Source organism: Camelus bactrianus, chromosome 5 (genome assembly GCF_048773025.1).
Source record: "Camelus bactrianus isolate YW-2024 breed Bactrian camel chromosome 5, ASM4877302v1, whole genome shotgun sequence".
In the NCBI taxonomy this organism is placed as follows: Eukaryota; Metazoa; Chordata; class Mammalia; order Artiodactyla; family Camelidae; genus Camelus; species Camelus bactrianus.
In genome coordinates, this window is record NC_133543.1 from 4,230,799 (window position 1) to 4,237,041 (window position 6,243).

Genomic DNA, 6,243 nt, shown 5'->3' on the forward strand with positions numbered 1-6,243 from the left:
CTAGCTCTGCACCTTTTGTAAAACAATGTTGCCTTTAGCCTGAAATATACAGGAGAGCCTGTTTTCAAGGCTCTGATCTTTAAGGATATTAACACTTTTGCACTTATATAAAGATGACAAGTTGTAGAATAGGAAATAACTTTTGTTTTGTTAGAGGTTTTACAGAGGCACTATGACCTGGTCTACGTAGACAGCTTCAGACCAAGATAATGGCAGACTAATATCTCGGAGAACCATCTTCCCCAAGTCAGACTTTAGGCTCCTTTTCTAGTAAATAGGGGAGAGGCTGTGGTTGGTTGTTGCAAACTTGTTGGTGTAGGATTACTTTGTTCTTTGGAATCCTTTGCAGCTGTCCACGTGGGTTAGATCATGGTGTTCCTGTAAAACCTGCAACAAAACAAACTTTTTCTATTCTGCAACTTGTTATCTTTATAGGAGTGCAAAAGTGTTAATATCCTTAAAGGTCAGAGTTTTGAGAATAGGCTCTCCTGTTTATTTCAGGCTAAAGGCAACATTGTTTTACAAAAGGTGCAGAGCTAGCAAGAGTAAGCCTAGAAAACACGGCAGAGGGTTAAAGGAAAAGGCACAGATCCAATATGGAGTCAGATTTGTTCTTCTTTATTACAGTGCCTTTGGGTGAGAGCTAAGAGTATGATTCCTGGGTGGGTCCTCTATTGTCCCAGGATGGAGTTCAGGCAGGAACCCTGCCAGATTCACCATGACTTTGGACCTGATCTCCCGCAGAGAAAGTGACTATTATTGGATTAAAATTACCTGTCAAAATCCCTTCAATTGCCTGTAAACTATACCACAGCAGGGGATGTCCCATTGGCCAGTCAACTGCCAGTCTCCCCTGATGCATGGGACCAGCGTCGCCGGCGGGCTCCATGGTGGCCAGGCCAGTGCACCTTCCTACTTTTCTCTCCAGCCTTAGCTTCCTAACTTTGACGCTTTAAAATCTCCCGTCCCTCTTCCCTCTGGCCTGGTGTGAATGAACAATATCCCTGCACCCACCTGGGCTGAGGCCAGGCCACACACACAGCCCCATGCACACAGCCCACCATCTGCTGTCTACCCCTGAGCCCAAGTGCACCCTCTGAACTCCCCCACCCCAAAGGTCCGCCTGCCCAGTGCCTCCGCCCTAGGGGTCCAGACCACCATCAGGACCATCAACCACCCAAGGCCCACAGGCCAGTGGCTGGCAGCCTGGGATCACCTTGACCCATCGGGTCAGATGAGACACAGAGTGCGGGGATCAGGGTGCCAGGGCAGGATTTGGAACCGCCTTCAGCCAAGCCTGCCTCACCCTGTAGCATCAGACATTAAATATGAAGGTGCACACTAGGCTGGATCCCCCACTGGTGGCAGTAGTCATCATTCTTGGAGCCCGGATTTCCCCACCCCAACCACAGGGTGAGGGGTGAGGGAATGAGCTCAGGTTAGGGGTGTGCTCAGAGTGAAGGGGATCCCATGGTGAGGGGGTACAGGTTGTGGGGTGTGGGGCCCGCTTAGAATGGAACTGACCTGGCTGAGAGGTGAGGGTGACAATTTCAGGATGTTGGGCCTCCTGTGGTGAGGCATGAGGGGTAAGCTTGTGGGTGTAGGGGCCATAGGTTAGGACCTAGCAGGTTGGAGTGTCAGGGCAGGGACCTCGGTGTGAGGAGAAGGAGCCCTGTCTTCAAGTTCTGGTGGGAGACTGGGCCTGGCCAGGGGTGGGAGGGTAGTAACAGGGAGGGGAAGGTGAGCAGGGGAAGTGGGGCTGGCGGGGTGTGGCCTGGCTCAGGGCAGTCGTGGTTCTATTTCAGTGCCAGGACCCAGTCGGTGGCGGGGTGAAGGCTCTGGGGATGGAGACCCGGCGGGACGAGCAGGAGGGGCCCCACCTGGCTCCTCCCGGCCCCAGTGGCCTGGTCCGGTAAAGCAGGAGACCCACCCGAGCAGTTTGCGCTGCAGGCGGGAGGAGGAGGCGCGCGCAAGCGCAGACGCACAGATGCGCGGACGCCGGAACCCGCCCAGAACGCGTGGAAGCTGGCGGGAGCCGGTTGTTCCTGGACCAGCTCCTGGAAGAGGAACACGGCCTGGGGTCTGGGCCGCCGCTTGCCCTCGGTTCGGCTGCCGCTGCTGGGCAGTTAAGGGGGCGCTGGTGGGGGCGCGCTGCTCGGGGAGCCGGTGGGTGACACCTGGGCTGTGCGGCTGGGGAGGCGTACAGGGAGGGGTGCGGAGGTGAAGTCCAGGCCGCGCGTCCCGTTAGGACCCTGAGGCGGGTCCCAGCCGCCGCTGTAGTTCGTGGTAATCCCGCTATTAGTAGTTCCTGAACCCCGCGTTTTTGCCGCCGCTTATGTCCGGGTTTAGGAGAGGAGGCACAGCCCCGGGAGGTGGGAGGGCACCGGACGGCTCTGGAGCATCTCCGACTGGCCCTCAGACAATGGCCTGCTCCTGGAAGGCGGGTGCGGTGCGGTCGCGGGGCCTCGGATGGAATGGGGTCTGCCCCATGAGAGCCCCTGGATTTGCTTCCATCTTCCCCGCGGCCTGACCTTGGGGGCGGCCTCTAAATCCCCAGGATCTTGTGACACAGGTTACAGGTCAGGCTGCTCCTGGGAGGTGGGCGCGGTGCGATCAGTGTGCTGGAATGGCTGCAGCAGCAGCGGGAACTGGTTGCAACCCCTGCGCTCCCACAAGGCAGCCCCAATCCCGCCATCGCAGCCGCCGCCTTTCACTGACAGCACAGCACCCGCCTTCCAGGAGCAGGCTGACCTGTAACCTGAGTTCCACGAACCTGGGGCAGCAGAGGCCAAGCTCAGGCCATGTGCTGGGGAGTTTGAAGCAAATCCACAGGCACAAATGTGCGGACCCCATAACCAGCCACTGCCTTCGACCACACCGCGCCCTCCTCCAGGGAGCAGGCTGACCTGGGGACCGTGCCTGGAGCAGCAGAGGCCGAGCCCTGGACAGGCCGTGGGGGAGATGGGGGCAAATCGACCAGCTTGCCAGGTCGCTGCCCATCTCCCTGCCGCTGCCCCAGGTTCGTGGACCACTTGTTTTCAAGTCAGTGGGTTCCTGAGAGACAGGAGTGGTGCAGTCAGGAGGCGGGGTATGCGGGGAGGGGTGCTGCCCCAGGGGGAGCAGGTGGACTTACTCCCATCTCCCCCAGGGCCAGACCTGGATACGGCCTCTGCTGCCTCTGGTTTGCAGGACATATGTCATGTCAGCCTGTCCCTGGAAGGAGGGTTCAGGTTACTCGGGGCAGCCTCAGTGGCTGAGAAGGATTTTAGAAATGGGCTCTAGCCCAGCATAACTAACTCCTTTCTTCTCTTGCTTCCTCAGTTGGTGGCTGTATTGGCTTTTTCATTATAGGTTATTGCTGGATAATGAACATAGTTTTCTGTGCTATACAGAAGAAACTTTATTTAAAATCTATTTTTATATATAGTGGCTAACATTTGTAAATCTCCCAGATTTACCCCTTCCCATCCCCTTTCCCTGGTAACCTTAAGATTGTTTACTAAGTCTGCAAGTCTGTTTCTGTTTTGTAAATGTGTTCACAGTGTCTTTTTCTCTCTTTTTTTAGATTGCACATCTGAGTGGTATCATTTGGTATTTTTCTGTTTCTGGTTGCTTTCACTTAGAATGACGATCTCTAGATACATCCATGTTGCTGCAAATGGTTTTATTTTGTCCTTTTCATGGTAGAGTAGTATTCCAGTATATAAATATACAACAACTTCTTTATCCAGTCATCTGTTGCTACATTTAGCTTGCCTCCATGTCTCAGCTATTGTATACAGTGGTGCTATGAATACTGGGGTGCAGGTATCTTTTCACATTGGAGTTCCTTCCAGTTATATACCCAGAAGTGGGATTGCTGGGTCATAGGGTAAGTCTACTTTTAGTTTTTTGAGGGATTTCCATGCTTTCCATAATGAGTACACCAAACTGGATTCCCACCAGCAGTGTAAGAGTGTACCCTACACTCTTCTGCCTCTCTAGCATTTATCATTCATGAAATTCTGAGTGATGGCCATTCTGACTGGTGTGGGCTGATACCTCATTGTAGTTTTGATTTGCATTTCTCAGTTTATTAGTGATACTGAGCATTTTTTCATGTATCTATTGGACATTTGTGTCTTCATTGGAGAAATGCTTGTTTAGGTCTTCTGCCTATTTTTGGATTGAGTTTTTTTTGTTGTTGTTGTTGTTAAGTTGTATGAGCTGTTTATATATTCTGAAAATTAAGCCTTTGTTAGTCGTATCATTTGCAAATATTTTCTCCCATTCGTAGGTTTATGTTTTCTTTTACTTATGGTTGCCTTTGCTGTGAAGGAAATTATAAGTTTAATTACGTCCCATTTGTTTGGTTTTTTTCTCTTATTTCCATTGCCTGGGTAGATTGCCCTAGGAGAACGTTGCTAAGATTTATGTCAGATAATGTTTTGCCTATGTTTTCTTTTAGGAGATTTATCAAGTCTTGTCCATCTGCAGCTTAAGCCTGTACTCTAGATCTGTGCTTCAGTTTTGAATTTTGAGCTTCTTAGAGAATACCTACTCTTAGCTCATATGTCAGATTCAACATGTCTAAAGCTGATTTCATAATCTTTTTTCTTGCAGGGTCTCCACTTATTCAGTGGGATAATCATTCTTCTGGTCTTGAATAGCCAAAGGCTTGGAATGGACTTGATTCATCTTTCTCTCACCACCCTCCACATTTTGTCATCTTCTGGAACTGTATGTTTTTGGTTTCAAGTGTCTATTCTGATTGCTGATACTCTGATGAAGAGCTTTCATCCCTGATACATGAATTTTTCCTTCTGTAGAATTCTTGGATATTCTCTCACCTCCCCTTTTCAGTCAACCTACCATTTTGACCTTCCAACATCTAGAGTCAAGTCAAAGACTTACCACAACCAGATCTCAGACAGGTAGGCTCGAACCTTCATCACTTTGGCCTTACCTTATGTGTTCCAATCATTATGTGACTTAGCCTCCGAGGGTAACCTGTGCCTTATTAAAAACCAGGAGTCACCAGTCTTTTCCTCTCCAGTCCTCAGTTAAAACAGCTTAGAATTGCCCTGAGAACTAGTTGAATCCCTATCCCCTTCATAGAATCTTCCCTATTTACTCCAAATAATTCTAGCTCCTTTTTGTATTCCTGCACTGTTTATGATCGGTAGCCTGTTATCTTGGCTTTGAGTACTGACTTAGTACCATTCCTGGGTGGTTTCCAATGTGTCTCCTCACTGAGCTGGTAACTGGAGAAGACTCCATTGTTCAGCCTCCTTTATACCCTCACCCTGCTTAGCATCGGGCAATAGCAGGCATCCAGGCAGTGCTAAACTACTTTAGTTATTCGCAGGGGTGGTGGTGTGGAGTATAGCTAATAACTATTAATTCAGTGTTGCAATTAAAAAAGAAAGCCAAGAAAATCCATGGAGAAAAACTTTATCTCCATGTTCAGTTTAGCGCTTTACCTCAACAGTTTTCTTAACTCTGTGTTTACATTCACATAGTGTTCAGTGCTTGTACAGTTCCCTGAGGCAAGCAGGTGAGATGTCATTATATTTGACTTTCACGTTACATTTCATATTGGATATATTTGTGCAATGACAAAACCTTCTTTTATATGTAAACAGCCGGAAGCCCAGAGAGACTAACAGCCTTACCCAGGGTCACCTGTTTAGTGTTTGGCACAGGCCAGGACCGCGGTTCACATCTTCCAGCTGCTCCTCTTCCAGTGCCTTTTCATTCCAGTGCTGGGAAATGTAGCCCCATCAGCCAAACGGCCAAGTCTCATTGCTGCCCCTTTACCTGCCAGTGATGGCAGTGCTACAAAACGTGGCAAAGGAAAGGTCAGAAATAGGAGTGATAAAAGACATGGAAGTGCTGGAAATGGATCCTCAGCCTCTTCCTCCTTATTTGAGCGCCTCACAAGTGTCCCACTCTGACACTGTTGTTCATTGATTATAACACAGTCTTTAAAATCAGACTGATCTTTTGTAGGACATGCTTTTATCCTGGTCCATTTCCTGCTAGTAGTCACCGTCATGGGCAGAAAGTGCCTGACTGTGCTCTGTTTGTCACGTAGGTGGGAGGGTTGTGGGAGAGGAAGCGGGTTGAACTGAAGCCGAGCTTTTTACAGCTCTGTTGTTCTAGGACCAGAGCAGTTCCACTCCTGCTATCATCACCTCTCCACCTCTGAGTCCCAGCCACCCACTTCTGCCTGCTTCCCCTCATGCCACGTCCTGGGGGAGG